Source organism: Bidens hawaiensis, unplaced genomic scaffold (assembly GCF_021521415.1).
Source record: "Bidens hawaiensis isolate Kalapana, Puna unplaced genomic scaffold, B.hawaiensis_p1.1 tig00039010_1, whole genome shotgun sequence".
Lineage (NCBI taxonomy): Eukaryota > Viridiplantae > Streptophyta > Magnoliopsida > Asterales > Asteraceae > Bidens > Bidens hawaiensis.
In genome coordinates, this window is record NW_027496850.1 from 118013 (window position 1) to 134676 (window position 16664).

Below are 16664 nucleotides of genomic sequence, written 5' to 3' on the forward strand. Positions count from 1 at the left end.
AGATCTACTCAAAAGTTTTTGCGGCTTCCTCAAAATCGGCGATCGACTCGTGGTTCACTTGTTAACTGGCTTATCGTCTCACTTGTCTGGCTCAATAAAATTGAGTCCAAAATTTATATACGTATATATATATATGTTTGTGTGTATGTATATGTATATGTATATATAGGGAGATGATCAAGAAAGAACTCCTTCTAAGAGAGAGAACCAATAAAGTAATAAAGAAATATTTTTAATATAATTTAAAAAAAATATTTTAAAATTTTCTTTCTTTCATCCTTCTTATATTTTGTTATTCCTCACCATAAAAAATATAAAAATAAAAATAAATAAATAAAGTATAAAAAAAACTCGTTGTCACATATGCAATACGTCAACTTTTTATTATTGCATATGTGCAATAATATGTATTTTTATATGTGCAATAGTGTTGAATAACATATATATAATTGTTTGTATTGTATATATGCAATTGGGTTATATTATATGCAAATATATAAAAAAATCGATATAGTGCATATTATATTACCTATACACAATATTGTGTATTGCATACATGCAATAGTGTTGTATTTACATACATTCAATAGCGTGTATTGTATAATGTAGTTATGTTGTATTATATGTAATAAAACACTGTTGTATATATGCAATTCACACTATTGCATATATGCACTAAATCGATAGTTATTTATGAACAATATCGACTTATTAGAACAATAAAAGAAAAAATTACAATATATTGTTTTATAAAAAAGTTAAAAATGATTATTTATTAGTTCTTTAATTCTCTCTAAATCCCATTCTATATAGGGGTGGAATAAAGAGATAACTCATTTTAAAGAGAAAACTATAGAAGTAATAAAGAAATATTTGTAACTTTATAAAAAATTATATTATATATTTTTTTTTCATTCAAATTTATTATATATCATTATTCTTCACTAGAAAAAAAATATAAAATAAAACAAAAAAATAAAGAATTTTATATAAAAGACGGTACAGTGCACATATGCAATAGTGTGTATTTCATATAAGCAATTGTTGTTGAGGCTGCAAGGTTGTCGATGGATGAATGGTTATTTAGGTAATTATAAATACTAAAAGTTTGTAGGTTTTTTTAAACACTACTAGTAAGAGTGTGCCAATATAGAGTTTTTTCAAATAACCTAAAAGTTTCAAGCTTTTTTAATCAAACAAAGATTTGTATAAAGTAGGAGCTTTATCTTAAAAATTTGAAGCAAGAAGCTCCTAAAAGCTCCATACGAAACATACCCTATAAACTATAAAAAAAACGTATATAAAACACGCTCCAAATTGCAAAGCGCAAAATAACTGCCTCTGGTTACAAATAAAAATAATTTTATTTCCATTAAAAAGCAACTAAAAAGTTTCATTCTTTGGACTTTCGTCATCACACGTTTGTTTAGCTTTTTCCACAAAAATTTCATCGTTTACACTTTTGGCATAACACTTTTAGTATGTCAACTTTGTTTATAAGACTGAGTGTAGTGGGGCTACAACTTGGGTGAGAGGGGGCACGAACACCGCCTCCCTGGGCGATTTCTGGGCGAAAAGGGCCGCGGGCGAGGAGAAGAAGTCGCCGTGGAAGAAGATATTATTATTATATTAGTATGTGTGTGTTATATATACATATATATATATATTATATTACTATTATAACCCCTACACCATTACACTCCAAAAGAAATTTTCACCCCTTGCTGACTGGGCGTCACATGGCACAAAACACCTTAATGTGTAGCCCCTTCACTACGCATAGCCTAAAAGTTTTACTTTTACACTTCTTCAAATTGCACAAACTTTTAATCTTTCTATTTTGATGACAAAAGTTTTATGAATTATCACAAAAAAACATTTTCAATTTTAAACCCAACAATTTTTCAATTTCAACCTAGATCACCAAACATATATTTTTTACGTGAACTGAATAGATACTGCTGAGTTATCGCCACGTCTATGCTGCAACACGACTTTTAATGCAACTAAAGAGATAGCGTTTAGAGCATCTCCAATGCTATTGAGATGTTGAAATAAAAACACATCTTCTCTTTCCTACTCACCCACTAACCCCACTTAAACCTTCATTCTCTCTCATCTTTGTTTTGTTTTTTCTTCAAAAACCAGTGTTGAAATTTCAATATTCTCCCTCCATCTCTCTTCCACATAGCCACTCTCTCCTCCATTTGAACACTCTCTCTTCTCCAACAAGGATTCAATATGGATGGACAATCTCCCACTAGAACCTTTCCCGTTTCCAACAAGAAATGAGTTAAATGATAGTGTCCATTTACGAATCAAGTTCAAGCCTTGGCAATACCTAAAGCCTCTTTCTTTACCCCAGGTGACTTCAAAATGCTACATTCCCAGAACACGTGACTTGATCTCCACCATACCCAACCAACACCACCAATGATGGCCGCAGAAGACCCCTCCATCCCAAATCAGTTCCAAAATCCCAATTCGCCCACAAAAGATCCGTAAGCTTTCCTCGCCAATGAAACCCCAAACCAGCACCGACCCATCAAAAGGCCGTCGAAACCCTCCCATATTATCCAAACCCTTGTCTTCCTCGGGCGAGATCACCGCCGCACTCAACCACCTTCTCGCTACCCTTATCGACACCCACCAACCCCCCTTCTTAGCCTTGTCAAAATCCATTCTTTACCAACAGCTAGCCTACAAAGCTGGCACCTCCATTTACACCCGCTTCGCGTTCGTTCCTTGAGTTCGCAACAGCTCAAACAGATCGGGGTTTCCGGGCGGAAGGCGAGTTACCTTTTTGACCTTGCTAATAAGTTTAAGAACAGGATCCTGTCGGATGATACCATCGTCAAGATGGATGATAGATCATTGTTTACGATGCTGTCAATGGTGAAAGGAATCGGGTCGTGGTCCGTTCACATGTTTATGATATTTTCGTTGCATAGACCGGATGTTTTGCCGATTAGTGATTTGGGGGTTCGGAAAGGGGTGCAGCTGTTGTTTTCGTTGGACGAGTTGCCTCGGCCGTCCCAGATGGATCAGTTGTGTGTGAACTGGTGGCCGTATAGGTCGGTTGGCGCGTGGTATATGTGGCGGTTTGTGGAAGGGAAGGGTGGTCAGGTGGGTGGTGTCGCCGGTGATGGTTTAGAGAATGGTCGTTTTCTAGGGCAGCAGCAAGTTGTTGGAACAGATCACGAATATCGGGAGTCTCGGGTTTAGTTATCTAATTTGTTTTGCAATGTCTCATTGTGGTTGATTTATTCTCTTGAATCAAATGCATTCTGATATGTGTAAGTTGTTTGTGTTATGCTATGAAGTTAATGCCAAAATATAGCGGATATCGGTCACTGACCGATATCTGAGATATCGGTTATTGCGGTGGGATAGCGGTGTATTATGGATATACTAGCTACGTGCCCGCGCGATGCGGCGCGGTATGCATGTAAACATGTCATCGGATGCGTAACCGGTGTTACCGTTTCTTTATGTGCGTGGCTTCACAATAGTATGTGTGTAACCCGAAGATAGTATGTTCGTATTTCGGCATTGGAATCTTAGCCGGTATTAATAAGCACGTCACACAACGATTGTACACGTGCAATCAGGTGTCGATGCGCACTTAACGCTGCATTGAACTCGTCTTGAACCGCAACCAGTTCCGTTTAACACTGTTCTAACCCGAAATTCATTATGCCTTGACCCCTTTCAACCCAAACCCGTCCTGTTCCAAACCAAATTAACCATTTTGTGTCGACTCATTCCAACCCCTTTCAACCCAAACCCGTCCCGTTCCAAACCAAATTAACCATTTTGTGTCGACTCATTGCAACCTTAACCTTGTAGACCCATGACCCGAACCCAACTGATTCGTTTGCCTGTCTTTAATGGTAATTAGATAACACGTTAAGTTTTTAAAATAGAAAAAGTATATAATACCATACTCAAATTAAAGATAATAAAATACTCGTTTTTATGGTATAATGTTTTTAAAAAAACATTAGCGTGTGAAAAAGTTATAAACGTTTAAACGTCGTCGGGGTAGTTAGTTTAAAATAAGGGGAACATATATAACTATTATATAAGTTAACAAAATATGATTAAAGTTAAATGACCAAACTTGTAGTTAATTTTTAATAACTTAAAAATTAACCGTATGATTTTACTTTTGCGACAAAATTGTTCCTAAAATGTCTTAAATTTATGCATTATAGTTTGTTTGTATTAAAAACAAGTTTGGTACCTCTCAAAAATTAAAAGGTCTCTCACTCATGCTTTATATATAGTATATATATATATATATATTACTATATATAATAGGTATAAGAGAGAGAAAGTAAAATTGTTGAAAATTAAAAGTTTTACAATCAATCAAGCATAATGTATAATTTTATAATGCATAAAATCTTAAAAGCAAAACTGATATATCTGGCGCTTCAAAATTGAACTTTCAAACCCATCATTTCAAAATTCAAATAAAAGTGAAAGAGGAAAATCAGGGCATATATAACTCACAAATTAAAGTGATAACGATGCACTTGCTGTAATGACATCACAACAAATTGGAGGCCCTAAAATTCGATTTTATGTATAGTGTAAATCACTAGGAAAGGCTTCATCTGCTGTAAAGAAATAGTCAATTCCTCATATCAGAAAGAATGTTTTGAATCATGGTCAGCCGTTGAAGATACTTTCTTATCAACCAATGTATTTTATTTGAGTTAGGGTTCATTTTTTCTTCATTTCTGATTTGTTAGGGTTTAGTTTGTTTATTGAATTGAGCTTTTTCTTTTTTTATTTTTTTAAACTATATTATGGTTTTGATGGTCCCCTAAATGTCATTAAGGTGAATTTTGGGGCAAATATCTAACGTCATTTGCATGATAATTTGTTTATATTAGAAAAAGAAATAATTTTGGTTACTAATTTAAAATATAATTAATTTTGAATTCTGATGACTAGATAACTTGTTGTGTAGTTTTAATTTCATAGTATTTGGAATATAGCTAGAATGGTAATTGTTAGGTTCTTCAAAGTAGTCATTAAACAATGTGGTTTAGTAAGGTTTCAAAATTAAAATCATGTTATTTGTATTTTGAGCTGCTGATACATGTGTCTTTAAGTATTCAGTGTTCATAATGGATTAATTATAAATATTTGGTTTGTTTATATCTATCAGCAATTGAAGATCATGCCTTCAATACAGTTCTATGGAACATGATACAGCTCTTGTTTCCACCACCTCAAAATCTGACAACCTCCTAAGCCCGCCACCAAGTTGAATGAATTAATACCAAATGCACAAGTGGGAGTTGCCAGGTATTCACGGATGCAAGAACTTTATTTCTATATCAACATGACAACATTGTTTCAGGTTATCTAGAAATTTTATAATCTATTGTTTTGTTTTGAATACAGGTTCTCCCGTGACCAAACACCTCTTCCGATTCCGCCTCGTACTTTGATCAGACCGGGATCTGACTAAATCCGGTCCATCTTCGAGGACCGGTCCTTTGATCCTTAGCATAGCAATGACTTTAGCTTTTCTATTGAGGATGCTTCTTGCCTTACCAGTTTATTAATGGAGGTAAAAGCTAACTAATGTTTGCTTACAAAATCATAATAATTTAGTTTTCACTTTTAGTTTATAAGAATAGTACTGTTATTGCAGTTCATTGGAAGAATATAAACCACAGTGTTATTATAGCTTATGATATGCATCATGCGGGTTCTTGAAAGCACGTTTTGCAATTCCAAATCAAGCTCTTTCCATAGTAATGATATCTTTTTTTTGCTTGTATGAAGGTAATTTAAGAATGTCTTGTGGATTCATTGTTGCTAGGTTTTAAAATACAATGGCATGTTCATCATTAAACAAACCCGAACACGAACAACAACAGTTAGTTGAACCGATATTTTTATTCATGTTTGTTTGTTTAAAAATTGAACATGTTCACGTTTGTTATGTTCGTTTATTAAAAATTTAAAAGAATAGTTCACGAACATAAATAAACAAACATAAATGAAAACAAACATAAACGAACACAAACAAACATAAATGAACACAAACGAACAAATAAAAAACTTAAACGAACGAACATAACCGAATGTGAATAAAATACAATCAATTTTTAATTATTTTCTATTATTATTTGAACAAACATAAATGCATGAACATAAACTAATGAATGTCTTCGTCTTCGTTGATTTAGTTAAACGAGCAGTTCATGGACAGCTCACTGTTTGTTTCGTTTACAGGCCTAGATGTCACAGTTTCTAATATTTGAATAGCTTTTATAGATGAATATTTTTTTTGTTTTACCAAATGCAGGATCTTGTTAGAAGATTTTATGGGTCATGAGAAACACAAGAGATCATTATGGCCAACTGATGCACTATATAAAGCTAATGTGGTGAGAATCTTAATTGTTGTGTTACTTTTATTCAAGATTTTGTCTCTCTTTTATGAAGGGTTCTAATACATTTATTTTGCTTATAGGTATTTTAGCAGATGTAGTTGGTGCAAATTTAAAATCAGGTGATACAGGGGTCTTCTGATCAATTCAAGTTCTTTCAATGTAAATTTCCACAATTTTTTGGTATTCTTTTTAACAACACATTTTTTATGTATATCAACTTATGCTACACAGTGGTTGCTTTCAGTTAGCAAGTTGGAACCACAAGTGTGGGATTAGAAGGTGACATATATTAACCAAGTGGTCTCCTGACTGGTGGTTCTCGCAAGTAAGCAACATTTCATAAATTCCAGTTAATGCATGAAAATTCTTTAGTATTATAACCCAAATGTATTTGTTAATACACGGGTGGTGGTGATCTACTAAGGTAACTGCATGCATTAGCATAAGCTGAATCACAATTATCTTTACATCAAAAGTGGCCATCAGAAAACGAAGCTAAGGTTAATATTCAAATAAACTTTATATATATTTAAACTCTAATATAATTATATTTTTTATAACTGTATAATTTATCTTTTTAAAAACTGTATAACTCTAATGAATTCTCAAAATCAATCAATCAATCAATCAATCATACCCAGTAAAATCCCACCGACAGCAAAGCTATAAGTAGGGTCTGGGAAGGGTGGGATGTAGGCACACCGTACCTCTATCCAAAGGAATAAAGAGGTGGCTTCCAGAGAGACCCTCGGCTCTAAGTACATGTGTATGAAGCAAAATAAAGGAAATCAAAGTTTAACAGCTATATAAAAACTACTGCTAATTATAATAATATTAATAATAAGATCACAGTTTAAAAGCTAATAATAATTATAATAATAATAATAATATATGTAAGGGAAATACCATTATGGTATGTGACCTAAATAAGTTAAGTCTAAGCCCTAAGGTATTCAATTCTCTCTAAAAATCCTTAACTTTAATTCTACTTCTCCACGAATTCCTATCCTCAACCATGTCCTCGGAGAGGTTTAGGTCTATCAAATCATGCCTAATCCTCTCATCCCAAGTCAATTTCGGTCGTCCTCTACCCCTCCTCCCCTCTATAGTCTGACTGCAGATTGCAGATTGAGCACCTTGTTTAGCTCTAAAGATTTTCATAATATACTTTAATTATGTTTTTTATTCAGCCCGTTTCGATATGTATTTATTTTGGTCCAAACCCGTTCTTTCCCAAACAAATCGACCTTTTTTAAAAATGGTACTGTCTGACACGAACCACATTACCTTTTCTTTTAACTGGCCCGGTCTGAACCAACCCTGTTCTAATATGAACCAAATTGTCCTTTATTTAAAAGTGGATTTTTTCATTTCAAAACATTACAATACTTGGCCAGTCTTTACGATGTTACCGGCTACACGACGGCTACAAGATAAAGTAATTCTACCTGGAGGTGCACAAAAAACCCGGACCCGAAATAAAAACCCGGAACCGGTTTTTTTAATATCCGGGTTTTTAATACCCTAACCCGTACCCGACCCTACCCGTAGGGTATGGATAGGGTATGCATTTTGGCACTAAAACCCGAACTCGAACCAGACCCGGTAATACCTGAAAACCGGAACCGGTTCCATACCCGGAACCGAGTTTTTCCAATACCCGAAACCGGGTATTTCAAATACCCGATTTATACCGGAAAAATACCTTAAAAATACCTGAATAATACCCCTAAAAAGTGCAAACTTTTTAAAAAATCCAATATATACTCGAAAAATACCCGAAAAAATCCGTAAATAGGATTTTTTTCAATACCCGATAATAGGGTATTCAAATACCCGGTTTTAGAATACCCGATTCTATACCCGACCCGAACCCGATGAATAGGATATGGTTTTAGAGACAATACCCGACCCGATACCGATACCCTGTCATACCCGAACCCGATCCATATCCAAATCTGGGTATTTAAAAAACCCGATTTGTGCACATCTAATTCTACCTTTGACACTTCACTTAAAAGTAAAAAAAAAAAACAATTGAAAACCTTTTAAACATTAAAGTTATTAAGTAAACCTTATAAATTTTGTAAAATACTATAAGAATAATAAAACTAACAAAAAGTGAGTACTATGTTGTATATTGTCCGCGCGGGTCTCCTACTAGTATGTATATATATATATATATAACACCAAAAGTTATCTAATATTAATACTTAAGTCTTAATACCAAAATCACAAAAGTCAACAGTTAAAAACACAAAATAACAATATTTTTAATTTAAGACATGATTTAATCAATTAATCGAAAGCCATGAAATCATCCTCCGAGTCCACATCAACCAAATCCTCCAATTGTTGTTCAAGATCGTCCATTTCAACTGTAGCATCACCATCATCTCTATAACATGATCTTAGGGTTAAATCAAATGGAATTGGGCTCTGGGCCAAAAGAAGGTAACGGGAATCATCTTTGGGCCAAAAAGTTAAACAAATTTGGGTAAAAAATTTTGAACTGATAAGCTCGCCAATAAATCCGCTATAGCGGTAGTCAAATAGCGGCAAAATATCGGTAAATAGCGCCGCAAATATCGGAACCGATATTTGGGCCGATATTTCGACCGCTATTTTACAGATGGACTGATAACCGCTATAGCACCGATATTGATAGCATAGGTGTTATGCTAGTTTGATTGCATACATTTCCTTTGGTAGAGTATAATGTTGTCATTAGCACTTTCTTTAGCTTGTCTTAGTTATCTTATGCTATGTTATTTTTTCCTCTTGTCTACACCTTCCCTCCATACAATTTGAAGGCGTAATCATGACTTTTCTCGCTCTATGTTTGCAACTTATTACACGACAGCTCAAGGAACAAGGATATAGTGCAAACCAAAACCTCTGGCTAACAATATTCCAATGCTAGCCTTGAAAAACTAACTATAGGTCTACATGCGATAATAAACGAGAATTCAAACAAGAAATGAACCAAAAACTGAAAATGTGGGAACAATAAGCTTGGTTCTAAAAGCGCAAAGCGACACAAGGCGATGGCGTTGCTACTTTTGACTTTTGCCTACACAAGGCGACAGAGTACAAAAAGTGCAAGCGAGGCGTGATTTTTAGGCAAAAAGTGCTAAACAACGCACATGAGGCGCACACTTTTGTATGTGGGTCATTTTTATGTTTCAGAATGTTGTACCACATGTCTTTTAGGTTGTACATGTAGTTAATCTATATATTAAATCATATTAAAGCTTATTTATAGCTAAATATTGGGTAGGGGATGTTAAAAACCTATGAGATATTTTTTAAAAATTATACACAGAATTACAAATTTTGTCCTTTAAAAAAAGCCAATTTACGGTTCGTGTCCTTTTTTTAGTTTCTTTGCAGGCGGTGTACTTTAAACATTTTTTTTTCTACACGTTATGTCCTTTACGCTAACTGGGTTAAAAAAACTCAGTTAAGTATGACATGTGCCAGACATGTGATGGGCATAATTGTAATTTTAATGTATCCTTAAATTTTTTAAAAAAAAAAGAAAAGAAAATATACATAGTACCTTCCCCTCCTTTCTCTCTTCTTTCTCTCTAAGCCACCACCATCACCATAAATTCCGGCCACCTCGTTGCAGAATCCATTCAACCCACCTTCATTGTTACCATCTTGCCATGATTCCGAATAAGATCTTCCAACACCACTTACGGAGCTGCAACGATCTTCATCGTCGTCTTTATTATTATTACTCCGCCGGTGGATGAACCCCCCAAAGCTTCCACCGCCACTTTCTCGCCTTCTTGTTCTCCTTCTCAACTGGAACCCGCGTTATCCCTATCCCTAAACCATAACTCAAACGTTTTGGAGCAATCATCCCTTAACGAATTCGAATTCGAAACCCTAGGCGGATCAATCGACACTCCATTGCTGTAATTGCCGTAATCAACAGTAGCAGGTGAGACTTTCGTGTTCGAAATAATAATAATAAAGACGACGATGAAGATCGGGTTTATTTGAAGAATTGGGGATCTGTAATTGCCGTAATCAACGGATTTATTATTAATTAACAATTAGGCCAACCTAGAGCTATTCATTAGATAAGAGCAACCTGCTTGCAAAGTTTAAATGAATAAATACATCTAATGTGTTTTAACTGCTATTTAGGAGAAATACTTGTAATGCCAACCTGGTGGTGTGAAGTGTATTAGAAAATATATAGATTCATGGATTTGAAAATATCTGTCGTAATTGTCTTGGTTAGTTCCTGGTTGTCACAAGCATATAAGGAAATTTGTTTTCGAGTTGCTAAAATGGATTGAGATTTTCAGGACTTGTATGTATAAAGACCGTGACAGTCGACAAATTTTTATACACCTCCGTATGCCAACGGATTGGCCTTATGAGTATTTTTCCTAAATCACATTAGCTGAAACGCACTGGTGTTTCTCACTTACACAATACAATCATGTTGTTATCTCTGTTATAGTTGTATGGTTGGCCTATTTGTATACTCACTCATCCTTGATTGTGTGTGCTCGTTGTTAATGCCATATATTATGCTTATTGTGCGCACTCTGGTTTTTATTTCTTGTTTGTGTGCAGTTGTGCTTTCTCATGTGGATCTTTTATTTGATTTTCTAAGCTAGCATTGAGATATTGTTAGCTGAGGGGTTGTTGTGCATTTTATCCTTGTTCATTAATCTGTTCAATATTTGCTAGACTTAAACCTCTCTGATGACATGATTGGGAACGGAGTTTTTGGTGACATTAGATTAAAGTTATGAACTTTTATAGGTGAGTATAGATCTGTCCTGGGGCCTTGTATTTTCGTATACCTATGTTTGCCTTAGCTTTAGCATTGTTCAGGTGTATAGATTTTCAAGCACGTTAATGCTACTTTTTATTATCTCTTTGCTCTTTATCTTTCAAGGAGCTAAATCACCATTGTATGCTAGCGGTAGTTTACTACTGTTGTTATTAGTAGTTTTGTGGGGTTGTTTTTGATTCTCTTAGGTACATTTTATTTTATCTGAATTATTATACTTTCACATCGAAAAAAAGTTTGGAGCCGGGGAGTGTAGAAGGAGAGGAAACGGTTCACAGCTCCCACAATCTTGTCTTTACCTTATTTTCCATGATCGAACAAAATATGTGGTAGTTGATTAATGATCTAGTTGTAATATATTGATTGTTAAAACTTCCCCCTAGATTTGTCCAATTTACTAAAGTTCACAGTGACATCATGTTAAATCCACTAATTTCCTATTGCAGAAGATGAATGAATCTGATATTTAGTAATGTAGAACTTCTACATATCAGTAGAAGCTTGTTGTAAACTTGTTTATACGTTTTGACAACTTAACGGGTACACATCATAATGCCTACATATGAATGATAGTTATTAAAGAGTTGCCAATATTGATCATGTGAAAATACACATTTAGTGCTTTACATTACATGGCTTCGTTACATAATCTATCATTGATGCATTTGTTTTAGGGCCTGCAATTGGGGGCAATGACGACATGATGATTTGAACATGTGCAAGAAGCCCGAGAAGACTATTATTTGCAGAAGAAAATGGAGTCATCCTTCTGAATTTGGTGTGTAAATTGAATGATTGCATATGAAATGGGCTTCTTCTTGACCTAAGGAAACCCCGATTAATGTCACATTTTCTTTTGTAGTTTTAGTGTTTGTTTTGCATAGAAATGGAGCTATGGGCCATTAATATTATGAATGAAGTACTTTTGATTAATGAAATGCAAAATGTTTGTAGCATAAAGTGCAAATAGTTACCTAATTTATATTGGGTGATTCTGGAAGAATACCTCCTTTCATACGATCTTGATCTTGAATAGGGCGGTGGTTGCATGGCGTCTTCGAAGAATCGTTAAATTTTTTTAATCAGAGGCGAAACTTAAACCTAAAGTAAAAGGTATTTTTTTTCATTTAAACAAAATATTAATATTAAATTATATTAAGAGAAAATTACCTAAATAGCCATTTTGAAGAGAGAGAAAACAAAATATAGCTCGTGAGATTTCAATTTCCAAAAATAACACACAAAATCTAACGTCCTCGTGAGTTTTTGATATTCCCCGTGAGTTTTCGTGAACGAATAAAAATCTGCCATGTGTTTTCCATTTCCACTACGCTATTATTCATCCAAAATCTGTCTGAAGCGTTAGTTTTGTCATCAAATATAACCTGAATAAAACCAACCGTAACGTGATGTTTCAAGCTGTTTTCATCGACAACGTGAGTTTTCAAAATTATGGTTTTTAAAGTTATTTTGAAATTCATCTCCAAAGATGAATTTCAAATGAATTTCTTAAATTTTAAAAAACCTAAAACATCTCCATCTTCTTCATCATATTTATCACCTCATCATATTTCCGGCCACCGGCACCATCACCGCCGGCACACGAGGGTTTTATAAGAATGGGACTGAGTGTAGGTTTGTTCATCGGAATGGTGGGTTTGTGGATGAGTTAGGGTTTGGGTCTTGTTTTTCACCTACTGGTAATAATAAAGTTAATAATAATTGTCGATGTATGCGGTGGTGCCGTTGTGTGCACGCGCCGAGATGAAGGTGGTGACGTCGAGTACTTCGTTTGACGGTAACGACGTTGGCTTCCGTTTGCTGTAGAAGGTAGAGTTTGAGTGGCAGTAACCGGTTTTCGGGTTTATTTCCGGCATGATGCTAACGTGCGCTGGAATCCGCAAGAGAAAACGGTACAATCATGATTTCTCTTATCATGCCACCTCGTGATCAGATCTCCCGTGCCGTCCAAATGCATATTACTATTAAAGATCATATCACTATTAAAGATGTTTGTATATTTTATTTCCTTAGTCTTTGTGATTTCAGTTTTTAGATTCAGGTGATAAATTCTATACAGCAAGCATTAATCCAAATATTAGAATGAATCCCAATCTAACAAAATTTAAAGTCCAATGAAAATCATCTTGGCAGTTGAATTGTGATAAAAAATCATCTCTGAGGTTGAATTTCAAAAAAAATCAAAAAAATCAAAAATCATCTAATTTGACAACTCACGTTGCCGATGAAAACAGCTAGAAACATAACGTTAAAGTTGGTTTTCGTCAGGATATATATGATGTCAAAAGTAACGTTTCAGACAGATTTGAGATGCAAACTAGCGTGGTAGGTGGGAATGGAAAACACTTGGAAGATTTTAATTCGTCCACGAAAACTCACGAGGAATATCAAAAACTCACGAGAACGTTGGATTTGGTGGGCTATTTTTGGAAATTGAAATCTCACGGGCTATATTGCATTTTCTCTCTCTTCAAAAAGGCTATTTATGTAATTTTCTCTTATATTAAATACGCTTATTTGGTTATGTTTTGGGTTGCACAATTTTTTTATTTTTCTAGTATAAAAATAGGCTCAAAATTAATTGAGTAATTGGATTTAAATATAAATAACAATCAACCAATTAACCTTAATTTTTATAAACCTAAACATATAAATAACAACTATTTGATTGATGTTGATAAGATTTAATATTTTAGTTAAAAACTCAAAAATCTAACTAAAATTTGCTTCAAGTCAAGCAAAACTGCGGAGGAATGGTGTTGTGGAGTGGCGATTGGCGTATTAGTGGAGCCACGAAGGCCGGAGGAAGGAAGTCAGGTTCGGCGCCATCGAGGGTGGTTCTATTCGGTAGAATGACCGGCGTACTAGCAGAGCCATAGAGGCCGAAAGAAGGAGCCCGGATACTGTGCTGGCGAAGGTGTTCCGTTCGTCGCACGTTTATGAAGTCTGATAACTCCTTAATTCCTCATCTTCATTTCACCTCGATATAGTTGCAAAGGTTTTAAATGGGCTGGTTAATGATTATGAACTTATGGACATATCATAAATTAATTCAGATGGACTCAAATTGTGCCAGGCTGGTTATGAACAATTATGAATTGAATAGGGCTGGGCTGGTGTTATAACTAATGACTTATAAGTTTACACTTTTGTTTTTGAAAAAAAATTCATATATATATATATTGGGTCGGGCTGGTTATGAACAATTATAAATTGGGCTGGGCTGGTGTTATAACTAATGACTTATAAGTTTACACTTTTTTTGAAAAAAAGATTCATATATATATATATAGCAAGGTTATAATAAGAAGTAGATTTTTTCCTAATAAGTGTAGTAAGTGTGTTTTCATCATTAGATCTAATAAAACATACCGCACAATAAAACACCACAACTAAATTAAAACACACCGTACAATAAGCACATTTTCCATATCCACCATTATATCAACATATCTCATGCACCATATTACTTCTTACATTTCTTAGACACACTCCACTTCTTATTTTAACCCACCCTATATATTTATATATTGTTAGTGCACGGAAATTTGACACTGTGGATATTTTATCTTGGCATATAATCTAGATCAATTATCCTTAGAATGTATTGCAGATCCCGTCAGGATCAAAGATTCTCAGTACTTATTATTTATTAACGATTATCTCTTTGTTATGTTGATATTCTTGGTAGGTACAACGGCTAGTGACCAAGTCGAAGCTATGATCTCGCAATCAAAGTCATTAAACAACATATTTAATGCATTAAATGGCTACAATGAAGAAATGGAAGGAATGACTTGATTAGTGACTAAAAAATAGGAGTTTTAGTTATTAATTTCCTATTTAAATGAGCTTATGATCAATTAGTTATACAGAACACGTTCACTATCAATACTTAGAGCAAACTAGAGCAGAGCACACACGCTTAGCAATCTTGTATTCATTGATCATAATCTCCAATCTTGTATTCTCATTTTCTTGATTAATAAATTGGTGATAGACGATTTGTCATCACCCGAGGTTTTTATGCCGGCGATCCTCTAAAGATCAAGGGCTTTTCCTCGTATAAATCTATGTGTTCATCAATATATTACATATACAATCACAAACACCAAGTCCCACAATTACTAATTTGGTTACATTATCCTTAGTCGATTTTTGACCAAAACAATTTGACGCCCACCATGGGGCAATTGGTGCTATAATCCAGAAAATACCTTATCAATTTTCAACTTTTCATACACATATCACCATCAATGGCCTCTCAACAATCTTCTGCTTCATCAACCATGCCTTCATCAGTTTCACTCCCACCAAGATCCTCACTACCAATGCCTCCTCAAATTACGGGAGCACTAAGGGCTACTGTTGCTGGGAACAAGACACAACTACCAGTCTTCCAGAGCTCGAAAACCACTACTGCCACTTCGGTGGTTAATACTAACAATGATGTTTCTGCTATGTTTTCACAGGTTAAAGCATACATGGAGCAGCAGAACATGACTAACCAAAGGATCCTTCGGGAGATAGAAGATCTCAAGAGGACTAAGAGGCTAGCAGAGGATCAAACTCCACTAATGCCTAGGATGCTGGATTTTACCACTCTAGGATCCTTGGTTCAACATGCTCAAGGATCATCTATCCTTCAACCGGGATCCATGAGTCAGCAAACTCAGGGATCCTCAGTTTTCCAACAAGGATCATCCATCTTTAATCCGGGGTCCATGGGTCGACAGGTTCAAGGATCCTCGACTTTCCAACAAGGATCATCTATCCTTCAGTCAGGGTCAATGGGTCAGCAGACTCAAGGATCCTCGATCTTTCATCAAGGATCATCGATCCTTCAACCAGGATCCTTTGGGTTGTGTGACCAAGGATCCTATAACTTCCAGCCTCAAGGATCCTTCTTCCAGAATAAAGGATCATCAGAAATTCAACATCAGAGGTCTTCGGAGGTCCATGAAGGAGATATTATCCCCATGCAGACCATCACTTCTGGTGGACCAACTCCTGTAGCACACGCTTCTTACCTTAGCTATTCTTCTGGAATGTCGACGGTCACACAACAAAGAGGTAACATGTATGATCCTATATCCTTAGATGCTAATCGTGGTTCCATGCAGGATGCAGGTATCAACCAAGCTATGGCTAAGGAATTGCAGAATTCTTAAGGATATAATATCCAGCGTACCAGGGGTGACCCGTCCAATCCCTGAAATACCAGAAAGAAGCCACAAGTACTCCAGATTTGCTCCACCAATCTGTGATGCGGAGATCCCAAAACACTTTCAAACCCACAACATGAAAGTGTATGATAGGACCACTGATCTTGAAGAGCATGTAGCTCAATACAGGAAAAAGATGGAGATCAATCCAATTCTTGAGAGGCTCAAAGAGGC

The 16664-nt window shown here is 35.1% G+C and overlaps 1 long non-coding RNA gene across 1 annotated transcript; it reads left to right on the top strand.

Moving 5' to 3' along the window:
* Positions 1-6036: 6036 nt before the first annotated feature.
* On the top strand, positions 6037-7019 carry LOC143590829 (uncharacterized). The gene is made up of 3 exons (XR_013145553.1): positions 6037-6416; positions 6503-6581; positions 6667-7019. It is a non-coding gene; the product is annotated as an uncharacterized LOC143590829 (long non-coding RNA).
* The last annotated feature ends 9645 nt before the right edge of the window (positions 7020-16664 follow it).